General features: G+C 40.5%; 1 protein-coding gene and 1 long non-coding RNA gene across 13 annotated transcripts in view; one reads left to right on the forward strand and one right to left on the reverse strand.

The window, feature by feature from the left end:
• The window catches only part of LOC132646798 (uncharacterized), a 45343-nt gene extending 35385 nt beyond the window's left edge, over window positions 1-9958 (reverse strand). For all 4 annotated transcript variants that reach the window (XR_009585059.1, XR_009585058.1, XR_009585057.1 and 1 more), the window contains exons 1-3: window positions 9576-9958; window positions 7310-7413; window positions 3248-3339 (exon numbers count right to left, since the gene is read on the reverse strand). This is a non-coding gene — a long non-coding RNA (uncharacterized LOC132646798). The remainder of the gene's footprint in view (window positions 1-3247; window positions 3340-7309; window positions 7414-9575) is intronic.
• A 294-nt stretch (window positions 9959-10252) lies between these two features.
• Window positions 10253-27729, forward strand: part of Itsn2 (intersectin 2) — a 114368-nt gene continuing 96891 nt past the window's right edge. For 5 of the 9 annotated variants that reach the window (XR_009585029.1, XM_060365269.1, XM_060365299.1 and 2 more), the window contains exon 1: window positions 10629-10854. The gene's annotated coding sequence lies outside the window, so the exon portion shown is untranslated. The other 4 variants (XM_060365277.1, XM_060365273.1, XM_060365282.1 and 1 more) reach the window with 4 other exon arrangements.

Genomic DNA, 27729 nt, shown 5'->3' on the forward strand with positions numbered 1-27729 from the left:
AGAACCAACTTCCCAAACTTGTCCTCTAAACACACACACACACACACACACACACACACACACATCCTTGCACATTAATAAACTTAAAATACTTTTTAAAATATTTAAAAATATTTAAGAAGACCAGAAAGTATAAAATTTCTAGGGACTACAAATGGTGCTAGGGAGAGAAGTCGGGGAGGGTAGAATCATGCGGGATATCATGCTGGATATGATTACTGGGTACTATAGTCATTTATAGAAAAATCATAGTCTATTTTATTAACTTTTACAATTTCTATATTTTAATAATGACAGAGCTGAGTATGGTGGTGCATACCAATAATCACAGCCCCAGAGTAATGTTATTAGTATTTATAGAAAACAGAAATTTGTTAAAAACAAAGAAACAAACACCTAATGATAATAACAACAACACCTATAATTTGGATCAGGTAAGAAACTGTAGAAACTTCCTTAGGGCTCCAGTCATTTGTTAGCCTTGCTGAAATACAGATAAAATTATCTTCTGTCACCATGCTGATTTTTTTCATTCCTCGGTTGCATTTACTGAATACCCAGTGGAGCCACAATCACTGTGATTGATCATGGCCTTTTCATTGAACATATTGCCAGGACATAAGATGCTACTATCAATTGGATTATTTTAGATGAGCAAATTGATTTCAAAAGAAAATGAATCCTTGTTTCTTGTAAGTAGATAATAAAATAATCTGTAAATTGAGAGACAACAGATAACAGATGATTTTAAAACACCCTTCTGAAGACTGGAGGGCTGCTTCAGTGGTTAAGAGCTTATTCTGCTCTTCAGAAGGCCTGGAGGTCAGGCCCCAGCACCTATGTCAGGTGATTTACAACTGCATGTAGCTCTAGCTCTAAGGTTTCTGAATACCTTCTTATGGCCTCTGTGGACCCCCTTCCTATGTATATACAAATAAATGAAAAATGAATGAATTATAAAATAAAATAAGCCTTTCTGAGTATATTACATAAAGAACTCATGTGAATTGATAAAACAGGAATATTAAGATAGGGGATGGAGAGATGGTTTAGTGGTTAAGAGCACATGCTGGTCTTCCAGAAGACCTGAACTTGATTTCCAGCACCCACATTAGACTGTCCACATCACCTGTATTGCCAGCTCAAGGGGCATCCAATACCTCTGGCTTCTGTGAGCACCTGTATACACATCCAAGTACATATATACTCATAATGAATAATAATAATAATAATAATAATAATAATAGATATTTTTTAAAAAAGAAAACCCATTTGGACACTGAGCTAACATGGGCTATATCTGAGCAGGGGTTCTAGGTTATATCCATACATGGTCCTTGGTTGGAGAAACAGTCTTATGAAAGGCCCCTGTGCCCTGATATATTTGGTCCTTGTGGTGCTCCTGTCCTCTCCAGGTCTTACTAACTCCCCCTTCTATCATATGATTCCCTGCACTCTGCCGAAGGTTTGGTTATAAGTCTTAATATCTGCTTTGATACACTGATAGGTAGAGTCTTTAGGAGGCCCTCTGTGGTAGGCTCCTGTCCTGTTACTTGTTTTCCTCCTATCTCCAATGTCCATCCCATTTGTCTTTCTAAGTGAGGATTGATCATCTTACCCCGAGTCCTCTTTCTTGTTTATCTTTTTAGGTGTATAGATTTCAGTATATTTATCCTATATTATAGGTCTGTATAAGTGAGTATATGCCATGTGTGTCTTTCTGCTTTTGAGATATCTCACTCAGGATGATCGTTTCTAGGTCCCACCATTTGCCTGCAAATTTCATGATTTCCTCACTTTTAATTGCTGAGTAGTATCACCCCCGAGGGAGGAACAGCCTTGCTAGGCCACAGAAGAGGACATTGCAACCAGTCCTGAAGCAACTTGATAAGCTAGAGTCAGATGGAAGGGGAGGAGGTCCTCCCCTATTAGTGGACTTGGAAAGGGGCAGGGAGAAAATGAGGAAGGGAGGATGGGATTGGGAGGGAATGAGGGAGGAGGCTACAGCTGGGATACAAAGTAAATAACCTGTGATTAACATAAAAAATAAATAAATTAAAAAAAGAAATACTACAATATATATGTGGATAGTGATTTGATCTGCCTTGAGTTGCCATAATAAAATAACACAAACTAGTTAGTGTAAAAAGTACAGGATATTCTCAGTTCTGGGTTGGGAACTCCAACATCAAGGTGCTTGCTGATTTAGTATGTGGTGATTTTGCTTAACAGTTTCCTCTGAGACTGAAATATTCCATACTGTAGGGAAGTTCCTTAAGCAGGAAGGCAAACAACTCAAAAGAGCTTCAGGAAGTTCCTGAAACCAATCAGATTCACTAGGCCCCTCCCTGTCAGAGAAAACAATAAAAAATGGGAGTCCCTCTCAGATTGAATAGTGGGCTGCAAAGAAGACTCTGAAATGGTATCAGCTACCTGGAAGAAACAGAAACCAGCTGAGCTGCCTAGAAGTTTACAGCAACAGAGAGAACTGGGAAGTACACTCTCCAACCTGGTGAGCTGCCTACTGTGTGCTTCAGGTTCCCAACTTTGTGAGTGGTCACCTGTGCTGGGGTGGCCTTTAGTCTTTGAGTAATTTCTGCTTCTGTAAGTAACCTATCACCCATATTCCTGTAACCTCAATAAAACTCATGGATCACCAAGTTGGTCTTTGATAGTATCTCTACTTCGGTCTTTTGTGTGTTCCCAGTCTAGGGTGAGTAGACATGTATAATGCTTCTCCTCAGAAAATGATCTGTCATCCAACAGGTGAGGATCTACATTTTGGTACACATGTACTATGGTCTAGCTGAGTCATTACATGGGTAAAGGCACAGAGCTTTCCCTGAGGTCTCCTTATAGAGGCACTAATCTTATTTGTGGTTAAATTATTTTAAAATCATCTCAGAAATCTCACTTCCCAAAACTATCATTTAGGGACTTAGGGTTTCAGCACACAAAATCTGAAGGAATACAACACTCAGATCATAGTAGAAAGAGTATATGAATACTTCATTGAACAAAATTATTACTAAAATATAATTTTGTTATTTAACAAAAATAATTTTAAAATGATGATCATCAGTGGATAGAAGGAAAACAAGTGAAATTTTAAAATAATTTTAATTAGCAAAAGTTTAAATAATATAAAACATAACTGAGGAGGGGACAGTAGAAGTAGTATATTCTAATACTGCTATGGTAGATTAATATACTTTTATAGAAACTATTAATAATTATTTTCACTCACTGATTAAGGTTTTGAAAGTTAATCCAAAGAATAGGCACCAAACGATGGTAATTAATCAGCCTTCCATCTCTGTGATAGCAGAAATAATCAGCCTAAAAAGAGACAAGTTTTATTTATTTATTAATTTTTAAGATAATATACAAAGTAATGGGTTTTATTATGGCAGCGTCATACATATGCAAATATTTATTTTGGCTTATAGTTGTATAGATTTCAGCTTACGGTTTCAGGGCCTAATGACAACACCAGTAGATCACATAACAAAAAGTTCACCCATGGAGGAATGGCTTTGAGGCTAAATCAATCTGCAAGTAGTCCATTTCTGCTCTTTCTTGTTTTCCTCCATGGGTCTACTGATTTAGGCAGTTCTACATTATAATAGCTACAGAAGATTTACCAATTGAATGCATTCAACAAGAAAGGAAGAAATCAGAATGGCAAATAGCACCAAACATCCACACCATAGTTACCACTAGAGTTCCCCAGCAGAAAACTCCTGATCCAGCAGCTCCTCCCCAGCCAGGGGGAGGACATGACCAGCTTCACATTGCTGATTCTAGTTTGGGCTGTAATTTCATAGCTTGGATTTTATTTTCATAAGTGAAGTCAAGACAGGGCAAGTCTAAAGGCCTATCATTTTTTAAAATACCAAGTTCAGCTTCACACTTACCTGTGTTTCCCCCTGCTACAGTGTTAGCGTTTGGGATACTTTGTGCCTACCCACCACCACTCCTGTTTTTGTTCTGTTTCCCTCACTTCCTCTCCTTCCTTTCTGAGAGTGTTTTGTAGCCAAGGCTAGCCCCAAATTTGTGACCTTCTTGTCTCAATCTTTAAAGAACTAGTAATAACACAGACATGTATCCCCCAACTCTTTCTCCCCTCTTCTTTCCCTGCCTTTCCTTGTCTTCCCTCCCATCTCCTTTCTCCCCTGCCCATTCTCTTTTGAGACAGTCTTGTTGCAGTACTCAGGCAGGCCTTAAATCCGCTGTGTAGCCCCAACAAACCCTAACCCTGTGAACCCGCCTCAGCTTTCCAGGTGGCTGGAATTACAGGCATGTACCCCAGGTCTAGCAGTTATCATTATTAAAATTCATCTCAAATAAAAAAGGAAAAAAAAAACTCTAACACTAGAAACAAAAGTTTGTTTGGTCACTCTGGATCATGCAGTGCCAAAGGATCTAATCTACTACATGCTTTAAATTAAAACACTGCTATCTGAATGCAGAAGAGCAATATCTTTTCTAGATAAAGGGGCAAAAGAAAATAAAAACTAGGCCTGAGAAAATTCTCAAACATAAGGTGAGGCCTGATTTTTACCTCTCCTTTTTACATCAATCAAGTTTAGCTGATCACAACAGAAATTTAATTCTCAACTTTGTTGCAAAAATTAACTAATTTTTTTACAAATCAGGAGCTGATAGCACAGCTCTGTGACATAACAAATGTTTAGTATGCATAAAACCCTGGGTTCCATTTGTAGCACCACAAAAATGAACAATAAAAAGGTAAAAAAACAAATGCCCTGTCTAGTGTAAAAACCTCTATTATTAGCTAGATTATTACAATAAGTGAACTGGTATCTGCTTTGTCTGCAGAGAATTACGATGACATAAGCTGAGAGCCAGGGATACACGCCAGACGGGAAGCATGTCTGACTCTTGAATGCAGGCTGGATTCCCATTTGCTGAGCTACACCTGCCAGACTGGAAGCCCCTGGTGCTTCAGTCATGAATGAGCACATCCTGTTCAGGGCTTTTGGGCCTTAGGAAGCAGGCCTTTGGCTCCACCCTGCAGTGCTGGCACAGAACCAAGTCTGGGCTGACTCCCTCCCCAGCTTGCCTGGCACTGCCTTTCCAGTACCATCTGGCTTCAAGCCAGAGTCTCAAGTTATATGCCACACCAGCAGCCTGAAAGTGGTAATACTCCTCCCATGCTAGAGTTGCAGATTCCCTTCCCACCCCTTACCCTGAGTGACTCCTGCATCCACTACTGTGCACCACACTCTAGAAAAGGGATTGTAAGGTCGAGGAAAACCCAAGAATCAGCATGTCCCACAGTCCGTGGTTATGAACTAGCAACATATGAGGTTCTGAGTAACTTCTAACTTCATGGAAACAAAGGATTCACTCAGTGACTTGACAAAGACATGTCACTGAAGGCCTAGACCTTTTCTTGGTCCTTGAACCCCTGCCCTGACCTACTTTTCATCATACATATGATCCTTATGATAAAATACTAGGGCAACCTCAACCTGGTTTCCTAGATTGAGCTGACTTTAGAGCTTCAGGTGTTAATCACTATTGTCAGTAGTTTGTTCTAAGTTTAGAGAGGAAAAAGGAACAGAGGAAGGGAAAACTCTACTTTTCACCTGTTTCTCAGAAGAGAGAGAGAAACACACACACACAGATTCTTATAAGCCACTAGAATAGATACCCTGGCTGACAGTAGACAAAAACAAGCTCCTACCAAAGAAGGTCGAAGAAGCACAACTTTAAAAAGCTCATTTCCCCAGTATTCCTATCCTCAGATGTCCTGTACACAGAGGAGAGAAAGGCCAGGGCTTTTGGTATTCCATAGTGGAACATTGTTACACTGTTGGTGCATTCCTAATGAGGTCATCAAAGACTTAAATATACATGTCAGAGGAGGACAGTGAAGCAGGAGAAGGTATTTGAAGGGATATTGAGTGATATTTTTAAAAAATTCAGTGAAAGACAGATATTTGAAGACATGAGATTCATGAAGCTGAACAAACAGAAAAGTCCATGTTGGTGTATGTCATAGCCAAATTGCTGAAAGCAAAGATACAATGCAAATTTTGAACGCTGTGAAGAAAAATAATATATGATTATAACAAACCTATCTGATCAACAGCTCACTTCTAGCCTTGTAGAAGAGAATTGAAAAACATCATTAAAATACTGAAAATAAAAAACAAATAAAACCTAGTAACTCAGAATTTTTATATTCTATTTTACATGTACTTATTATACATGGATATGCACATGTCATGGTGCATGTCTGGAAGTGACAGGGCAACTTGTGGGCACTGATTTTCTCCTTCCATCTGTGGGGTCCATAGAGCAAACTCAAGTCAGGCATGGCAGTAGGTGCCTTTATTCACTGGGCCATCTCATTGGACTTAACTCAGTATTTTACAACCATGTAAATCTACCTTCAAATATGAGAGTTGAATGTAAATTTACATTCAAACATAAAAACAAATAACATTTAAATTTTCTTATAAAACATAATAACTTATGGCCAACAGACCTGTAGTATAGCTTTAAACACTAAAGGAAGTTATTTAGAGGAAATTATAAATGGAATCTCTGGTGCTCAAGAAATAATACAGAACACCAGATGTAACAAATATCTGGGCATATCTGGACGATTTCTATAGACCATAGCCCCTTAATTTCTTTATAAATTAATTATTTAAAATTAAGATTATAGCATTGCCATAGCCAGTCTATTAATGCTAAAGGTCTTATGTAAAAGACAAGCCCCAAGTTCTCATGTCTTCTTATATGATAACATATTTTTCTTAGGGGATGGTTGAAATCTGGACATTTTACTTCTGTCTGTTCTAGCCTGTTCTTACCACAATAGTTTTGTTTTGAGGCTAGACTTGGGTAGGTTTTTAGATAAAGAATTGGATCTTTGAAAACTACAAAAGGAGAAGTTGGGAGAAAATAGGATCTATATGGCTGAGAAGAGCATGGAAGAAAAAAAGCTCGTGATTAGATGTATAAACCATTTATAAACCATGGTGAAACCTTGGTTTATAGAAATAAGCCTAAAAACATATCCTAGATTTTGGCAGAAGGGGAGAAATAAGATATGCATAGTTTACTTCCCGATTTCCCAAATTTTTCACTGCTGATCTTTTCTAGAACCAACAAGAATGTCTATGACTTAGACAGGACTTGTTATTTCATCTCCGGTCTATGCTAGTGATGAACAATTTGGGAAATTCTGAGGGAATTCACAGGCACAGTTTCAAGATCAGCCCTTGAGTGGAGGAAGTTAAAGAACTGGGAGGGAGGATGCATCACCTACCAATCACGAATTCCTAAGGCCGAAGGATGATGAGAGCTCTGGGTGGGGAGGACTGACTGACTGCTTCAGGTGCCAAAGTAGATACTGAGTGCCCTGGAATTTGGCTAAAGATATAAGAAGAGAAGAAGGGTGTTACTGGAGTTGTAAGCCTCAAAAGAAAGAACTTTTTTTTTTTTTTTTTTGGCATATGAGTGGGCAAAGATGGAGAAGCAGCAAGAACATTTCTTGGGTAGCTTCTGTGTTTGCCTCCCAAATGCCATTCTTTAGGTTGTTGAACAGAACTACTGTGGGCAAACCCTGCTCGGGAATCTGAGAATCCTTCACTTCTTTTCCTGTCATTACTCACACCTAACCACTAAATGCTAAACAGTCCAGGTTTATTCCAGAATCACATATGTAAGTATAAGAGAAGCTAGGCTATTGGAGGCCTTCATACTCCATGTTGTGATAGGAGAGATTGGTCTAAAATTCTGAAGAGAAACCTAAGTTGTCAGCATTCCAGCAGGCAGATCTCTGAGTTTGAGGCCAGACTGGTCAACAGAATGAGTTCCAGGAAGCCAGGACTACAGAAAGAAACCCTGTCTCAAAAAAAAAAAAAACAAAACCAGAGAAAAACAGGTGTGGTGGCACACACCTGTGATCCCAGCACCGGGGGAGGCAGAGGCAGACAGATCTCTGTGAGTTGGAGACCAGCCTGGTCTACAAAGCAAGTCCAGGATAGCCAAGGCTGCACAGAGAAACCCTGCCTCAAAAACCCAAAACAACTCAAAACAGGAAAAAAAAAAAAAAGAAAGAAAATAAAAAAAGAAAGAAGGAAGGAAGGAAGAAAAGAAAAGCAAGCAAGAAAGAAACGTGAGTTGTTGATTTAGTGCTTAGGATGCTGGAGGCAGAGGCATACAGAACCCCCGTTCCCGTCAGAGGTTGTCAGTTTTGCAGCCTTTTTAAGGGAGAATTTTAAATGCTCCCCCACTTCCCTGTCCTCCTCCTCCCAAGCATCGGGCAGCTTCTTCAACAGAAAGACAAGGTGAATGTCACCAAGTCCAGAACACCAAATCCAAGTGACACTTGTTAGTGAGGGGAATGAATGGAGATTAACTGTCTGCCCATGAGGAATAAAGTCAGTTTTATAGGTCAACTCCCTGCAGGACTGTGGGGAGAAGGATTCTGAGGCTTAGACCCTTCCGTATGGGCATGGGAAGGCAGCATGGGGGTGGATATGAAAGCAGATGCTTAAGAGTGCTTGTTTAAGAGACTTGTTTGGAGGCAGAGAAGTTTTATCTGGTCCCTCACCCAGGAAGTAAGGGACCTCCTAGACTGATAACAAGGAGTATTGTGTCTCTGTGTCAGTGAAGCTCAGGACCTGTCTGTCAGGTCTTAGTCAAGTCCTAATCAAAGAGTTAAGAAAAACAACATGAGAGCAAGAAAAGCCTGTTTATCACCATTGACATTTTTAGGCCTGAGCATTTCAGCCTTTTCTTTTAAGTCAGACTTGCTGCCTTCATCTGCCCCAACTGGTAAGAAATGAAGTCTGGTCTTTTCTGAGACTGATACTCCAACCAAGGACCATTCATGGAGATAACCTAGAACCCCTGCACAGATGCAGCCTGTGGCAGCTCAGTCTCCAAATGGGCTTTCTAGTAAGGGGAACAGGGGCCGTCTGGGACATGAACTCAGTGGCTGGCTCTTTGATCACCTCCCCCTTAAGGGGTAGGGTGGGGGCTGCAGCCTTACCAGGCCACAGAGGAAGACAATGTAGCCAGCCCTGATGAGACCTGATAGACTAGGGTCAGAGAGAAGGGGAGGAGGACTTCCCCTATCAGTGGACTGGGGAACGGGCATGGGAGGAGATGAGGGAGGGAGGGCAGGATTGGAAGGGGATGAAGGTGGGGGCTACAGCTGGGATACAAAGTGAATAAATTGTAATAAATAAAAATTATATTAAAAAATGAAGCCTGAGGTCATGTGATATACACAGACCTCTCACATTTTAACAAGAAGCAAAGGGATATGATATTTAAAAAAATTCATTTAGCTAGGCATGGTGGCACACACCTGTAATCCCAGGACTCCGGGAGGCAGAGGCAGGTGGATCTCTGTGAGTTCGAGGCCAGCCTGGTCTACAAAAGCGCGTCCAGGATAGCCAAGCCTATACAGAGAAAACCTGTCTCGAAAAACCAAAATCCAAAAACCAAAAAACCCCCAAACCTCAAACCGATCAATTTATTTGTGGGTTTTTGGAAACGGTTTATGTAGAGCCTAGACTGACCTCAAATTCATGATTCTTCTCACCAGTCAGATCTGGCTTTCTCTTGAGTGTGCGCAGGGATTACAGCCATGCATCCATTCAGGTTATGAGGTTTGCATCTCAGCAAAGGCCCCTCAACCGAAATTTTGAGTCTTAGACCTCCATTTCGCTCATGAGGAACCCATCATTTCTTCACCCCAATCCAAAGAAAGCCTTTTTGTCAAGGGAGTGTTGCTGCCTTTGTCAAATATGTTATGGTGACCTGAGGCTGGTCTTTCTGAGGAGTCCATATAATAGAAAGAGGTAACAGAGAGAAATTCTGAGTTTCAGTTTCTCCTGTAGGATGAGCAAGAATGCTTAGCTTCTGCAGGCAGCAAAGACTGCTGGGGAGGTCTTCCTGTGAGGAGCTTGCCCTTGCATGTGAACAGGGTTAGGGGATGGATGCTCCTTGCTGGACGACTCTCTCTCTGTCTCTCGCTTTGTCTCCCTCTGTGTCTGTCTCTGTTTCTCTGTTTGTATGTGTAAAAGGGAGACGCGGTGAAGAATAATGGGTGTGGTTCAATCCTTTAGGAGAATTCTTGAGAAGGGTCTGCCACAACAGTGGAGGCTACTCCTTCGCACCTCTAGCTTCCCCCTTCTCAGGAAATTCTTGCCCCCCTATTAACGACGAGACCATCAGCGAATAAGAAGGTTCGAGAGCGAGAGAGAGCAAGATCCACGTGTGGTCCAACAAGGATGTCCGGGACATCTCTCGGCCCTTTCCAGAAACCTTGGGGTCCAGTGTTGCAGGAAACGTCCCACCCTTGTCACCTCGAAGAGGAGGAGCCAGGTGGGTCGCAGCAGCTCCTGGAAGCGCTTGTCGGCTCCGGAGCTGCGGGACCTCGCGGGAGGAGAAGCGCCTCAGCTCACGCCTTCTCCGCCTCACGGTTCCCGGGGTGAGGAGGAGGAGGAGGGTGGAGGGTCACGCAGCGCTGCGCTCCCCACGGCGGGGCGTCCGTGCCCCGCGGCCAGGCCGGGCGGACGGGCGGGCGGGCCGTCCCTGCCCTCTCGTCGCTCGCCTCCCCGCCCCCCCGGCTTCCTGCGGAGGCCGCGGCCGCCATGTTGTTGTGGGGCTGAGGCGGCGCCGGCGGAGCCCAGCGGCCGTGACAGGCTGCGCAACAGGTCTGCTGCGGCCCGGCCTGACGACTGACCCGGCGGCAGCGGCGGCGGCACAGCAGGGTCTCGCCCGCGCCTGGGCCGCGCCCGCGCGCCGGGGCCGAGGAGCGCGCGGGGTCGCGCCGTGACGCGCGCGTGGCGCCAGGTGGGTGAAGCCGCGCGGCTGCGGGGCAGGTGCGGGCGCCGCCGCCCACGGGCTCCCGCGGGCCGCGCAGAGGGGGCCGCGCGCCGCCTGCCGCCCGCTCCGGCCCTCGCCCGCGCGAGCGGCCCCCGCCCTAGGCCCCGGCCGAGCGGCGGCGCCCCGGGCGGAAACCTCCGGCCCCGGGGTTCCTGGCCCCCCGCTCGTCTCCGAGGCCGGGACGGCGGGACCCTCCGCGGCCTCGCCTGGCAGGTGACGGCCGCCGCCTATTACTGGGGGCGACCTGGGTGCGCGTTGCCTTGGGGACCGGTTTTATTTGGCTTGGTTGATTTTTCTTTTCTTTCTTTCTTTCTTTTTTTTTTCCTTCTTGGTCAGGGTTGGTGCAGAGTGTCAGGTGAGCCGCATCCCGGTGCGTCAAAGTAGCCCGAGTCACGAGAGGACGGTGGGTGGATGCCTGGCGTCCGCTGGCTCGCCTTAGAACAGCCAAAGTTGAGAAATGTGAAGCGTTGGTTTCTGCGTTATGCACTTCCAGGGTGTATAGGAAGGCACGGCGAGAAGGGATCTCTGTAGCCAGAGTAAAGTTCATTGCCTATTTAAGGAAAGGAGGGAAGACGCTTGCAAGTGCATAGTGAATGGGGAAACCGAGGCTGCAAGTGCAGATGGCTTTCGTTCTGCAGAAAAGTCGCTGTGTTTGCATGTATCGATCATGCGCCGTGTTGTTCAGTGATTGCCCGTGGCGAATATGTTCGTTTGAAACTTGGATTCGTAATGAATAGGAACATTTTGGCTAGAGCCAGCTACTTTATGATAGGAATTCAAGGTAGCACAGAAATTACTGCCTTACTACATCCTGTTTGTCTGTTCCACAGTGTTCATTGCTTACTCAGGGGAGGCAAGATGTCACTTAGAATTTTGTGTTGTTAGCTTAATTTAGATAGCACAGAGTGGAGGCCGACCTAGCCGTTTACACGTCTGAGAAACTGCTAACTTCCCTCTGAAGGTTTGCAATATTGCCAACCAGTGATAAAACCTACAAGCAACCTAGAAACATCGCCTGCAGCCTTTACACCAATTGATGGGAGACCTGCACAAGTCAAAGTTACATGCTTACCTTTAGGTTGGGGTTATTCCTACGATTGCCTTGTAATTAAGCAAAGTGGAACCTTTTTTATTTTTATTTTTTAAGGATGAAAAAAACTGTGTTGAAAATATGTGAAGAAAAACAATGTGTGTTGCTGCCGTTTGATTTAATATTGATTTGCAGTTGAAAAATCTGTGAGTTTGTAACCATTTAATGTAGTCCTAAGCATCCCCTTTGCTCATCTTCATGATGAAAGGTAGATGGTTAATGAAAACTGGACCAGTATTTAATTATTGACTAGAAAAATGCCATTGTTCAACACAGCTCAAGGCTCAAATCCTGATTTCTCCTGAATGTGAAGAAATAGGTTATGTGTGTTCAGAGGATTGGATTTGTTCTTTTAAAAAAATGGGTTTTTTACAAAAATAGAATAGCATACACACCCATCACCCAAACTTATAAGCTTTCAAGATTTTTTTTATTTTAGTCATTTCATCCTGTAGTTACTCTATCTGTATTACAAAGCTGAAATTTCCTTATGTAATCTTAGAACTCTTAGAGGTGTGTGTGTGTTTGTGTGTGTGTGTGAATGTGTATTAGGGGGTGAACCAACCATTTCACTCATTCTGAGCATGCTGTCTGTCATCAGGGTGCATACAGTTTCAAGATATTTTGTTTTAATCTATCTTTAATGTAAAGTTTCACAGAGTTCCACCCTTTTAATAAGAGAAAATGTATTGTCCACCCTCACCTAAACTTCCTTTAGTATTACAGCATGTCTCCCATGGTGGTCATTTATAGAGCACTTAATAGCATTAGAGCCTATGCTCAGTGTTTCATATAATTATTTAAAGCACATCGAAGGCCTTGCAATAATTAATGTCCTCTAGTCAGCTAGGTAAGCGAAATGTTAAATTAGAGTTTAACTGACTGCTCTAGGTCTCAGAGCTAATGCTAATAAGTATGAGTGACCTTCAGCACCAATGCTCATGTACACACACACACACACACACACACACACACATCTCCTAAATATGGAGACACATATATGTATCTCTCTGTGTATGTATGGGCTGCCTTGGCCAGGGTTTGTGGCTTTCCTGGGTGCTTTCCAAACTGCAGTGTTTACCACCAAGCTGCAGCTCAAGTTCTGGGTTTACACAGCCAGAGTCTCATTATTTAGCACAGACAGGCCTCGAACTTATGATTCTTCTGCCTCATTCTACCCACTGTTGTATCACATGTGCACCTTCACACCTAGCACGGAAGTTTTACATGTTTATTTGTAAAACATTTACATTGGTCCCTACACATTATTAAGGATAATTATGTTACTAAAATATGGTATATTATCTAACCACCTGTTTTGGAAAAATTTTTGTATTTTAAATACTTACGGAAAAATTTTTGAAAATATTTTGCAAAAAAGGCTAAACAAGGGAAAAGTTTTTGGTATGTTAATTGTTAAAAGCAGATTCCAAGTATGAAGTGAAAAACCAAGAACATTTCAATTATCTCTGCATTTGCTTAGCTCTAAAGCTGAACACACATCAGAAATGCATTTTCTACTTGCCTCTTTAGTGTTAAGTCTGCACTATCCTACAGTGGTTGCACACGGACAAATCTTACCATTCTCTGGGCCAAAGTGTGCATATAGGTATTCTTGAGAAAGAGGAACTGAACTGGCCTTAAAGGATATGAGGCAGAGAGGAAATGGGGGAGGAAGGGAGGAAACCAAGCAGAAATAGGACAGTGAACAGACCAAGAAATAATGTATTTTTGTAACTTTAAGAATGCAACGTATTTTGTTTGCAGTGTTTTGAGAGATTCAATCAAAATGTAATTTCACAGCCATGTCAAGACAGTGCATAACTTTGTTATGTACCATGCAGCTATTCAACCATCATTATGGCAGACATGTAGGGGTCTACTACCAGATGGTAGACATTTAACTTGTTTTTTGTTTTCTGTATCCTTTTCATTGTGAATATATATTCATTTAAGAAAAGGTCTGGTTTAATAAAAATTGCATGTATATTTATAACTGTTAGATAAAAGTATAGGCTCTGTCTCTAATTAGGCCTCCCACTCTAGCTCCAGTTCCAAATAGTTGTATGATCGTAAGTTTCTTTAAATCTCTAATTTCTGTTTCTTCTTCATCTATAAAACAGGGATAACAATAGAACCCATTTAACCCATTTTTCATAGTGTTGTATACGATATAAAGTGCTTAGTGACTGTGCTTAGCGCAAGTGCCCAGTAAATAACCTGTTACCGTTCCAACTTGCCTCAGTGAGAAATTTCAAGCTAATTAGTTTGTCCTTCTCCCTGTCTCTCTCGCTCTCACTCTTGCTCTTGCTCTGGTTTGCGATTTATCCTAATAACTATAAAAAATAGCCTTTTCTTTTGGTGCTCAATTTCTAAACAGCATCAAAATGAGACACATAAGAAAGCTAGAAAATAGATTACAAGATCTGACCTTCAGTTCAATCTAACTAAGATTCTGCCCTTTAGTTCCCTTAATTTCTACTTTGCATTATCAGGTCAGAGCCTTTGAGTTCAGGTGGTTAAATTCCGTGCAGTGTGAAGTGGACGTAACTAGGAAGAGGCTGGTGTTGAGAGAGAACAGTGACAGGCGAAGGTTCCAAATAGACAAGGCACCTGCACATTTTGTACTGGTCATTAGGAAGGAGCAGCGTTTGCTTTGCCATTTTCTTTCTGCTGTTTGGAGTCTGTCCTCCTTTCTCAACCTTCTATCTAATATGCTTTTGTGCATTTGTAAAAAAGTTACTAAGCCTCATAATTTGTGTAACATTTGGTGGCATTGCTTTTTAGTAATCATGAAATAACTAATCCCTTCCAGGATTATTGACACCTTCTGTTAGTTGCTTTTCTTGTTGCTGTAACAAAATACTTGAGAAGAGGCAACTTGAGGAAGGGCCTGTTTTGACACACGGGTTGAGGGTGTAGTCCATCACAGCAGGGAAAGGAGACAGGTAGTCAGGTGCAGAGAGACATGAACTACCGTGCTTGGCCGGTTTTTTCCTCTGTATGTGGTCCATGGAATAACAGTCCATATTCTGGGTGGGTCTTCCCACTCTGTTAACCTAATCCAGATAATCCTGCACAGGCAAAGCCAAAGGCTTGCCTCCTACATTGTAGATTTTGCCAGGTTGACCTTCAGTATTAACCATCCGTTTGTATAGGAATCAGGGTTGTGTAGGAATACAAAGTAGCATTGCTTCTCTAAACCATTCTCAATAGGATCTGAAAATCCGAGTGGTAGAAGAGAAACCTTCTCACATTCTAGGTTTTCCACTGTTAAATTTTTAGTGAAACGCTTATAAATTGGTTTTCGTCTTGCTGCAGAGACAACCTGTATTGGAGTTTTCCTTGCCTTCCCCTCATTCACTCCAGTGATTCTGACTTGGAGTTTACTTCCTCATTCTAACGTCCAGGTTCCTGCAGGGTTGCCCAGGGGTTCAGAGAACTGAGTAACTTGCATGACTGAGATAAAAAGAGCCACTGGATGAGATTTGAGTAACCACAAGCTTTTCCTGATGGTACTTTCCAGGACCTGGGCTTTCTAGCTTTTTTTAAAATTTTCTATTTATTTTAATTTTATGTGCATTGGTGTTCTGCCTGCATGTATGCCTGTGTGAGGGTGTTGGATCCACTGGAACTGTTACAGACAGTTCTGAGCTGCCATGTGGTTGCTGGAGATTGAACCCTAGTCCTCTGAAGAGCAGCTGGTGCTCTTAACCATTGAACATCTCTCTAGCCCCACTTTCTAGTTTTTATATTAGCATGATGCCGACCCTCTCTTACAGAGCATTGCTGCTCAGTCTTGTGTCCACCCTAGACCTTCTCTTCTCTGGAGTAATGTTTCTTTATCGTTTTCTTTCTCTACATTCTTCATCAGCTTTCTTTCTTTTTTTGTTAAAATACATTATTATTTTTTATACATACAGTGTTCTGCTGGCATGTATGCCTGTGTGCCAGAAGAGGACACCATTAGAGGATGAGGATCTCAATTATAGATGGTTGAGCTACCATGTGGTTTCTGGGAATTGAACTCAGCACCTCTGGAAGAGCAGCCTGTGCTCATAACCATTGAGCCATCTCTCCAGCCCCAGCTTTCTTTTCGTTATTCCCAGCCACTGTCTCCTCTCTTTGAAAGTTGAGGAAAACAGAAATTACTCATCATTCAAAGCATGGAATTCATATTTTCATTTCATCATTTTGTAAATATTGCATGATTTCTTGCAAGAAATGTCCAATATACTGCTTATATAACCAGTGAATAAAATATATAACCCTGTCCTGCCATAATGTCACTTAAATTCAGGAAGGAAAGGAGAAGAAAGACAATAAAATGTCTTGAATTTAGAATTTGCCACATACTGTAGAGAAGATTAAGGCAGAAAATAGATGTCTGGAGTGTGTATGTGTGTGGAGTAATTGGGAGAAGTAAATTTTCTACATTTAGAATTATCAAGGAACCCAAGACTAAAGAAAGTCTGTGGTGTACATTTACAAGTAAATAGATGGTAGCTTTAATAAATAAATGTATTCATATTTCAGGGTACCATATTTAAGATGGTTTTATTTTTGTTGTTGTTGTTGTTGATTTGGTTGGTACCTACCAGACCTCTTCATACTTTTTCTAGTTACTGAAACCAGAAAAAAAACCTTCCCCAACATAGTGTATGCTTAAAGATGAGATTTGCCAAATGGTTTAGAATGGGCACTTAATTTGATTTTTCCTAAAAGTACTGTATTGTTTGGTTTAAAATTTTATTGACTTTATGTGTACTATTTTTATTATGATGAATAATAAATGCTCTGTGTAGAAAATTGGAACACTACAGGGAAATACAAAGACCATGATAACTTTCCAGACATAGCCAGTGCTCATGTTTTGGTAGATATCTCCTTAGAGTTTTGTCTTTGCAGATGATAGACTTATGTTGTTATAATTTAACGTGTTTTTTTGTTTGTTTGTTTGTTTGTTTTGCTTTTGTTTTTTTCTGGTGTACTGGTATGGATCCTGAGCATGTTAGACAAGTGCTTTTCCATTGAACTAGATGCCCAGTTCCTGTTCTGTGAGTCTTCTTTTTAGGTTATTAATATTTATCAAAACAATTGATAAATTGCTCTATTTTTACTATGTACTTATCCATAATACGCTTTTATTGGTGAATAATATGTCCATACTACTGAATATTAGTAATAATGTCTAATACTAATACAGCAATAGCTATATATTAGTTATTTGGGGGAAACTTTATATAAATTTATTTAGTCTTTAGTCTCCCTATAATAACTTTATAGTTGAGGAATGTGAGCAAGTATAATAATTTCCCCAAAGTCACATAAGCAGTAAGCGGGAGACATAGGTTATGCATTTGACTTTGATCTTCCACTTTTAATTGCTATCTCATTGCTTCTGTAGACCAAGGTTGTTTATAATTTTTTCTTAATATCATGCTATAGTTCGCATCCTTGTAGCTGTATTTATGTTCATGATTGTAAGCATTTTCCCAGAATAAATTTCAAGTGGTACACATTGGATCAAAGGGTGTAAGTACTTCTCAGTGCCCATGTAAGCATACTATCAGGTGCCCTTACAGGAAAATCCATTAGTATCAATGTGTGAATGGAATCAGTCTTATTTCCCCACACCCTTGAAAGCATTACCTTTTAAAAATATGCTAACTGTGGCTGGAGAGATGGCTTAGGGTAAGAGCACCCTGGCTGTGCTTCCAGAAGACCCAGGTTCAATTCCCAGCACCCACATGGCAGATCCCAAATGTCTAACACCTGTTCCAGGGGAATCTGACATCCTCACATAAACAAACATGCATTCAAACATCAATGTATATAAAATAAAAATAAATTAATTAAAAATATGCTAACTTATTAAAACTACTTTTCCTCCATTTTTCTTAAAAATGTTCATTTTCGCTTCTTTCTCACTTTCTTGGCATGTTTACTTTTTCTGTTGTTTCTTCCTTTTCTGTCCTCTTCCCTCCCCTCTCCTTTCTTTGTTTCTAATCTGTTTTGACAGGAGTCTCATATAGCCTTTCCTGGCCTCAGATGTACTGCATAGCCAGTGATAATAGAAGGAGCTGAAACTTCTAATCCACCTACCTCCACCTCCTGAATGCTGGGATTGCAGACATCTGCCACTACCCCTGGTTTATGTGGCCTTAGGGAACAAGCCTAAAGCTTTGTGCATGGTAGACAATCATTCTACCAGCTGAACATCACCAGCCTTCTTATTTGTTCCTAAGAGTCTTTGTATATTAAGAAAAGTATATCTTCCAAATAGTTCTACATTTTTCCAAGCTTGTTTATAGCTTTATTTATGGATTTAAGATAAATTATAACGATGGTAGTTAATATCTTTGTGCATTTCTCAAGTACACATATATTGTATATGCTAAATGTTTGTTATTTAATAACTAATTTAATTTTTACAGCATCATCTAAGATAGTGCTGTTATTAGCTCTTTTGATATGGTCTTTTTTTTTTTTTTAATTGAGACAGGGTCTTACTTTGTAGCCCTGGCCCTCCTGGAACTTTCTATATAGACTAAGCTGGCCCTTTCACTAGTAGAGATCCACCTGCCTCCCAAGTGCTGGGCTTAACGGCATGGTGCCTTGACATTGTCTTTTTTTTTTTTTTCAATGCAGTTTATTCAGGAACATTGAACAATCCTCGGACCCCGGGAAAGCCAGCCCACAGCTTAAATAGCCTCTGGGTAGCCAACCCAGGCATGCCATGGGGGCAATGCAGATAGGTCCACATACATGGAAGCAAGCCAGATCCTCAGCCTTAGCCAAATGTGGAATTGTTCATGACAGAGAGCACTCACCATCGGGAAGGTGGAAGGCGGAAACCAGCTCCATCTTTAAGGCACAGCATTCCGCAGCTCTCTACAGTTCCCCCTTTTTGTTTTAGACGCATCAGGCAAGAGTAGAGGTCTGATCTCTGATATTAGAAATAAATTGGGACTTTGTACAGATGTTCATTTAGGTGTCATCCACCCAAAGAGCATCAGACCCGTCCGATACCTTTTTCTCCCCTGGGGGCAATGGTCTCCTGAACCTACTCAGACCTCGGACACCACCACTGCTAGTTCTAGAACTGACGCAGGATGTTCCAACGAGGGGTTAAGGCTTCTCATAATATTTCCTATAAGCCCACACCTGTTTGACATTGTCTTTTAAAGTCTTGATTTTTCTTCTGTGCCTTTGCCTATTTCTGTTCTCAATTCCTGAAAATTACCCTACTCCCAATCACCTGCTGCCTGAAACCTGTTGTTTAATACACATTACTCAATTTAGGAGTCATTTCCTTTGGGATTACTCATCTAATAAAGTTCTAGTTTCTCATGGCAAAGTAAGGTACTCATCTTGTTTTCATTCCCACAATCCTTACATGGAATTCTAAGATTTGGAATTCTTTTTCATTCTCTCTTCTTATCCATCTAATGACTGGACAGATACAATGAGTTGATTTAAAGATGCTCATGATGCTGGTGGTGTCCAGAAGTGAAAGGCTGGGAGATGACCCAGTTGATAAAGGGTTTGCTCCACAAGCATGGGACCTGAGTTTGAATCCCAGCACCCGAATAAAAAGCTAAGTGCTGTGCACACACATACATGCCTGTATACACCCTCCTCTACCCTCCCCGTAACCCGCAAACACAAAAGAAGTCATTTCTCTTTCAAAGTAGAAACCTGAACTGAGGAAGTAACATTGAAACTGATCTGAAAGCTAGTAGGGAAAAGAGCAGAAGTCCAGAGACTAAGACTGAGCAAAAACACAAATGGTGATTTCCCATTAATGTGCAGTGAGTTGTTTAGAATGGTTTTGAGTATTACACATCTGGTTTTTGGGAAAGTCTAAGGAATAAGGCCCCGTTTGCCCCAGTATTTGTTTGTGGGCATGGATGTAGGTTTTTTGCTTTGGGGGATTGTGGGGTTTGTTTTTGTTTTGTTGTGTTTGCCTTTAGAAAGGGTCTTATGGTGTTGCTCAGGTTGTTTACAAATCGCTGGCTACAAGTAAGTTCCCCCAGCCCCACCCCTCTTGACACCTTCCCAGTAGCTGGGATCACAAGCACACACTGCTCCAGCTGACCCCCGTATACTGTTGAGAACGTTGTCTTCCTTCCAGAGTTCTACAGAACAGGGGACGATTTGTTTGCTGACTTACATCTTTTACCAAGATAGTGAAGAACCTGGAGAGTGTTGACATCTTGCTAAGATTCTGAAATGCTCATGGAATTTTGATAAACTGGAAGCCTTTGCCAGAAGTCCCAGAGAAAAACCCTGAGCTCTTGCCTGTGGATCATTTGCTCCAGTCGTGGTTTTCCTTGGTTAGTGCATAGACCAGCCTTGATTTATGCTTCTGATTTCTGTTTTGCTATCTTGGATAAGAGACATTCTATTCTTAATTTTTTTTAGTTTAATTTTGAGGTATTCCAATGGCTGGTCCTGAAAGAGGCTAAGGACTCTATAGCTATGTTAACAATTTAGCTTATATCATTTGACAGAAATACTTTTCCAAGTATTTAAACTTCTTAAGGTTAACTTTGCTTCTCAGTAGGTAACTTAGAGTCCTTCTCTGGATATGTGTGTGTATATCAGGTGCCCCAGATGTTGGAGTTGAGAACACAGATTTTGTTGTTTAGGATTTAGATTGTTAGCTTTGTAAGTGTAACAGTATCATTAATACTGCATTTTCTTTTCCTTAAAAAGTAGAGATTTGCCAGATATGGTGGTATATGCCTTTAATCCCAGCATTTAGGAGGCAGAGGCAGGCAGATTATTATGAGTTCAATGGCCAGTCTGGTCTAGACAACAAGTTCCAGAACAGGCAGCCAAGGGTAAAAAGGAAAGCCTGTATTAAGAAAAAAAGAAAAGAAAAAAGGTATTTTTTGGTTTTTCCAAGACAGGGTTTTTCTGTGTGTAGTGTTGGCTGACCTGGAACTCTGTAAACCAAGCTGGCCTTGAACTCTTTGAGATCCATCTGCCTCTGCCTCTGCCTCCCGAGTGCTGGGATTAAAAGCTAAAAGGTAGATATTTTATGTAATAGTTATGTATAGGGCTATAAAGACGAAGAGGTAACATATAGTTACTATCACTCTCTCTTGATAAACATAGCAGTCATAGTCAGCCCTGTCTTTGGTAGGTTTAATGAAGGTCTGCTGCTCTGCTTAGTAGGACTACTTAGAATGAGGGAGCAGGTAGGGCAACAGCATGTTCTCTTTTTTTGAAATAATTAAAATTTATTTTGCTTTAACATTCACAAGGGGCTTATGAAAATATAGTAAAGTCTTCTTTAAAATATAATTAAACAAATCAAAACAAACCCCAAAAGTTGACTTATCTTGGCTAGCCTCAAGGTTGTTGAGTATATGTGAGCCTGAGACCCCTAGAATGGTCCTTGAAATGGTGGCATCACTGATAACAAGGTAATCATGGTAACATAAAAACATAGTAAAGGGTCTGGCACCTTCATATTTCTAAAGTTAATTTTTAGTTGAAATACAAAGTAATGAGTTTCATAATTTCTTCATACATTTCATTATATATTTTTTGTTTCCTCCCACTGTCCTCTTCTATACCTCTCCCTCCCTCTAGCTGTTTCCCTTTCTTACCCTGGTTAGTTCTCTGCTGCTATTCTGTTGCATATGTTCCTTCACCTGCTTGCTACCTCCTTTAAGATATCTTCTCCTGCTCTCTAGCTATATATAAATACACATATATATGTGTACATATATGTGTGTATATAAATTATGTGTTTTCTATATATGAAAGAAATATGCAGTATTTGTCTGAGTTTGTTGTATTTTTTACTTAAATGATTTCACATTGCACCTGTTTTCCTGCATGTGAAGTTGATTTTGAGTGGCAGCATAACACTCAGTTCCATGGTATAGTGTTATCAGTGTGACGCTGTCTCCATGATTGCTAATGCTTCTGTGAACATCTTTGTAAAGAAGGATTTGTTGTTGTTCTTAGTGCTGCTTCCTATGACAGCTCCCTGAAGTGAAATTACTGACATAGATGTATGGATATTGGTAGGATTTTTGATGTATATTTCAGGTGCCTTGTGAAAAGCTATATATATCACTTGTACTCCCAGAGGCTGTGCCTGCACCCAGTTCTTAATGTTTTCTAGCTCGGGTGTTAGCTAGGACAAGGGATGGGATTTTGTTTTTGCTTGGTAAGATTATGAGTAGAAACAATGCAAAATGTAAATTTTCTCTCCCCCTCCCCTTTCTGTTTAGCCCTGGCTGTCTTGGAACTCTCTCTGTAGACCTAAAACTGACCTAAAACTCAGTTATCTGCCTGCCTCTGTCTCCAGAGTGCTGGGATTAAAGGAATGTGCTACCACATCTGGCTAATTTTTGTTTTCTTCATTATTAGCTAGGTTAACATTTATTAGTCAGGGTTTAAAAAAATTATTTGAAGGCTTTGTGTTTTCATTATCAAATCTTATTTATTTATTTATCTATTTATTTTTTAGGCAGGGTTTTTCTGTGTAGCCATAACTGTTCTGGATTTACTTTGTAGACCATGCTTTCCTCAAATCTGCGTGTTTCCTGTTTCCTGATGCTGGGATTATGGGTGTGTGCTACTGCATCTGGCACCTTATCAATTTTTATAACCCACTATACATTAAATAATATTAACTGGTTATCTTCTGTGTGTGATTTCCCTCACTTGATTACCTTTTACTTAATTTTTTTTTAAATAGTTACTCTACTTATTCTTTCCTTTGTGTTTTCTTTCTTCCTTTCTTTATTTTTATTTTATGTGTATTGGAGTCTTGCTTGCATGCATGTCTGTGAGAGAGTGCCAAATCACCTTGTGGCAGGATTATAGACAGTTGTGGGCTGCCATGTAGGTGCTGGGAATTGAACTTAAGTCCTCTGGCAGAGCAGCCAGTGCTTTTAGCCACTGAACCATCTCTTTGGCACCCCTCTTTGTGTTTTCTTACAAAGGTTTAAAACTTTGAAAATTAAATTGTTTCAAAGAAATTACATTTTACTTGAAAGCCAAGTATATTCTTCAGGTTTTTCCCTGCATACATTTTATTCAACCCAAGTAAATAGGTTTGTTTAAATATTTACTCTTTGTAGGAGACAAATGAGCATATAGTGCAGAGCTACCGGTTCCTCACCCTCCTTTGGGGCAGAGGCTGAGTCACAGGCTATTCTTAGGTGTGTTTCCCCTGTTGTGTTGGTGAATTGTCTTGTTCACAGTTGTTGACTGAGTCTTCTTAAATTGGTTTAAAGCCTTAGTATGAATTTGGATACCAACTCAGTATTAGTTCATCATTTCTAATCTTTATGCCCTCTGACTTCTTGTTTGTTTGTTAGTTAAACTTAACACTTATAAACACTGAAGTGAAGCCAGGCTTGGTGGCCCACGCCTGTAATGCCAGCACTCTGGGAGGCACAGGCAGGCGGATCACTGTGAATTCGAGGCCAGCCTGGTTTACAAAGTCAGTCCAGGACAGCCAAGGCTACACAGAAACCCTGTCTCAAAAAACCAAAAAAACAAAAAAAAAAAAAAAACCCTAAAAACAAAAAACAAACAAATAAAAACCACTGACATGTATACTTTATGTTTTTTGTTTTGTTTTGCTTTGCTTTGTTTTTTTTGAGACAGGGCTTCTTGGTATACCAAGCTTTCCTGGAACTCACAGAGGTCTGCCTGCTTCTGCCTCCCGAGTGCTGGGATTAACCGTGAGCACCACCACTGCCCATGTATTTTATGTTTAAACATTTTTAACTGAAGAAAGTAATTTTCCAGAACTAGAATTACAGTTTGTATTAAGAGGCTTTTAGGGATCAAAATGTTTTGAGTATTTGGAGTAAAAAACATACTCTTTTTATTAATACTGGACATAACTAATTTGTTTCAATGAAATAAAGTTGAGGAATAACTTGTAATGTTAGTAGTTACAATAGCTAATATATATATGGATATTCTATGTGCCGCACGTTTTACAGATATGACGTTAGCCTTAAAATAACCGTATCCTTTGGTACAGTTACCCACATGGATTAGAAAATTCTGTCTATGTTGTGAATAAGGCCACAGACCTGTAGAGTACATGTACTGGAATTTAACTCAAGTTAGGTGATCTGTTTTCAAAGTAACTTTAGCCTGCTTGTCCAATGTGCAGTTGAAAGTATGCTAATCTTTTAGGAGTTTGTTCTTAAAGACTATTTTAGTATCTACCTTATGGCTGAAAGCTGGACATTAGGTATATGAAAATGAAGAGATAATCACAGAGGTTGACAATCTTTAGAAGTGAGCAAATATGAAAACAAGTTACAATACTAGATGTTATATGCAAGTAGAAATGGAAGTGAAAGGAAGCTTTCATAAGTAGAAATAGAGACCCCCCTTTAAGCTTTTTATTGATGTTTTTTTGCAGCCCAGTCCCATTAATCTTCCCATCCCTTCTTACCTGCTTTCCGCCCTTGCAACCTCTCCCCAATAAGAAAATAAAAAACAAAAACGGAACAAAACTGAACCAAAACAAAACAAAGCCTCGTCATGGAAACTATAGTGTGTCACACTGTGTCCCACAGAATACCCTTTGTCTACACTTCTTTACTTGTAAATGTTCATTGCAGTGAGTCATTGGTCTGGTTTGAGGCCTCTGGCTTCTGCTACACTGTCAATAATGGATCCTCACCGGACTCCTCTTGGCTATCTTGTTGTTGCTCTGTAAATGCTTGTGAAACAAGCATTTTACCCACAGAATTATCTCCTCAGCCCAGTGTACCGTGCTCTTGTCATTACATTTGTTAGGTAAGGAAGTTTAGTTAAGAGATAAGAGCTTGGAGATTCTAAATGATTTTCTGGATTAAACCAGAGTTAGGGGTTTGTATTTAAGCCCCATCTTATTGGAATTATTCCATCCTGCCATAGTGAAAGACTTTATAGATGAAGTCCAATTTAAGGTAATTGGTAATGTCTATTTAAATTGCAACATCCAAACATTCTAACCCACTATTCATGCGTAGTATTTATCTTTGGAAATGTCACAGAAGTGTGCACATATTTATATTTGATACATACATTAAGAATGTTTTCTTTGTTGGGGCTGAGAGGTGGCTCAGCAGTTAAGATTGTATATTGCTCTTGCAGAGGTCCTAGGTTTGTTTCCCAGAACCCATGTTAGGCAGCTCACAACCATTTGTAACTCCAATGTTAGGGGAACTGATGCCTCTGGCCTCTAAGGCCATCTGCATTTGTGTGCACATACCCACATGTAGGCACACACACACACAATCAAAATTAAAGTAAATTAAAAAAACATTTTAGAAAATAAGAGGTTTATTATAGTGTTATTTGTGATGGCAAAAAATTGGTCACATGAAAAAATAGGTTGCAGAGCAATGAAATATGATCCTTCCAGCACCCCGTCCCTTCCTTTTAAACGTTTGAGACATAACAGGTTGCACAGGCTAGCCTGAACTCACTCTGTAGTTCAGGCAATCATCGAATTCTGACACTTCTGCTTCATCTTCCACAGTAGTTAAGATTATATTTATGGGCCACTGGGCCCAGCTAGCTAGCTTCCTTCTTCTCTCTTTTTTTTTTTCTTTCTTTCTTTCTTTCTTTCTTTCTTTCTTTCTCTCTCTCTCTCTCTCTCTCTCTCTCTCTCTCTCTCTTATAAAACTAGTGTTTCCTAGTATATAAGCAAGAAAATATCTGGAAAAATCTATTCAAATCTATTAATGATTGTTATCTTGATATTGGATTTTCATTTTAAAACTGTGTGAGGATATATATATGGTTTTTAAGCTAATTTTTTTCTTATAAAATACATGTTTTATTTCTATTTGACAAGCCTTTTTTTAATATCATTTATTACAATTAATTCAACTTGTATCTGGGCTGTGTCTCCCTCCCTTGTCTCCTCCCAATCCCACCCTCCCTGCCTCTTCTCCCTCAATGCCTCTTCCCTAGTCCACTGATAGGGGAGGACCTTCTCTTCTATTTGACCCTATCCTACCAAGTCTTATCTGGACTGTAGCCTGGCAAGGCTACACCCCCTAGCGGGAGGTGATCAGAGATTAAGCTTCTTTTTAGAAAGTGTTTATTTATATTTGTATCGTTAGGTTTTGGTCCCTTACATTGTGTTGTTATTATCAAATGTGAATAAGTTATCTTTTATTTTCTCAGACGACAGGACTCATCCATATTGCTTACCTACCTTCATTTACACGATCTTCCCCTTGTTCGTTCATTTAAGAAATGTCTGACAGTGTAGGGCTAAGGTCTCTTTGAATGTACACATGTTTACCTAATTCTTGGGAACTGATTTATATATGACTTTTCCTTTTTCTATCTCAGAAAGGAAATTTTCACTTAGACACTAGAAATCCCAAGAAATTAGTCTTCAGCTCTTCCTTTAAAAGAGAGGGAGAAAAAAAAGAAAAAAGAGTGGCAGAAAAGAAACCTGTTTTTCTCTGAACCTATTTGTCTGCTTCCAGTCTTGTGAATGTCCATATTCATCTCTGTTGCCGTATCTGAACTTTATTCCCAGAGCCAAGGGCATCTGTCCTATGGTGTAACTTTGTGCTCAAGAGCTAATTCCACTTATAGATAATTTTCTTTTCACTCCTTTTGGAGATTTTCATTTTCTCTAGAAAAGTAGTTTTGTTTCCCTGTCTAAAAAGTAGATACAGTATTCTTAACTCATGCCTCAGCTGGGCGTGGTGGGTGATGCAGGCCTCTACTCCCAGCGTTCTGGGAGGCACAGGCAGGCGAATCTTTGTGAGTTCAAGGCCAGCCTGATCTACAGAGTGAGTCTAGAACAGCCAAGGCTATACAGAGAAATCCTGTCTCAAAAAATAAACAAAAATGCATGCCTCTCCTCCCACCCTCTCCTTCCGTTCACAACATACCTCTTTGTGTTGTTTTGTTTTTGAGATAGGCTCTCACTATGTAGCACTGGCTGTCCTGGAGCTCACTCCATAAACCAGAGTTGGTCTCAAACTCACAGAGATTCTCCTGCCTCTGCCTCCTGAATGCTGGGATTAAAAGACATGTGCCACCATGCCCAGCAACTACATATTTCTTGAATCAGAAACACTCACTTTTCTTTACTGCATAATCCACTTCCATTTGACTTTTGAACTGTACTTGTTTTGGAACTGAACTTGACAGGTTCCTGAGACTAATAGCTTAGCCTTTATTTGTGTATCATTTGGCAATGATAACCCCTCCTCAGTTGGCTCAGTGGGTGAAGGCACCTACTTCGAAGCCTAACAGCCTGAGTTTGCTCACCTGGACCCATATAGTGGAAGAAGAGAAATAACTCTAGAGTGTTGTCCTCTGACCTCTACTTGTCTGCCTTTGTGTGTACACACCCATGTCCACACACATAAACAGACAGGTTTACAAACTAAAGGATAGTCTAATAAAAAATTTAAAATATATACCTTCAGGAACTATATTACGCTTTTGAATGCCAGGCCTTCAGTCAAATTTATTTAAACTATTATTATTCAAAGTAGAGCTGAAAAATCCACACTTCCTTCTGTACTCAAAATTAAAAAGGCTTTGGAATTTAGTGAGTAATAAATAAACTTTTAGCTCTAAAAGTATATTTAAAAGAAAAAAAAAAAGAAATCCCAACCAGTTGTAGAAGAGCCACATTGTAGGGGACAATATGGTTGATAGCAATATCCCTGATCCCTGGAGGATCAAGGGGGCAGTTCAGAGCCTGCTCTGCTTTCCTACCAGATCTCCTC

Source organism: Meriones unguiculatus, chromosome 1, assembly GCF_030254825.1.
Source record: "Meriones unguiculatus strain TT.TT164.6M chromosome 1, Bangor_MerUng_6.1, whole genome shotgun sequence".
In the NCBI taxonomy this organism is placed as follows: domain Eukaryota; kingdom Metazoa; phylum Chordata; class Mammalia; order Rodentia; family Muridae; genus Meriones; species Meriones unguiculatus.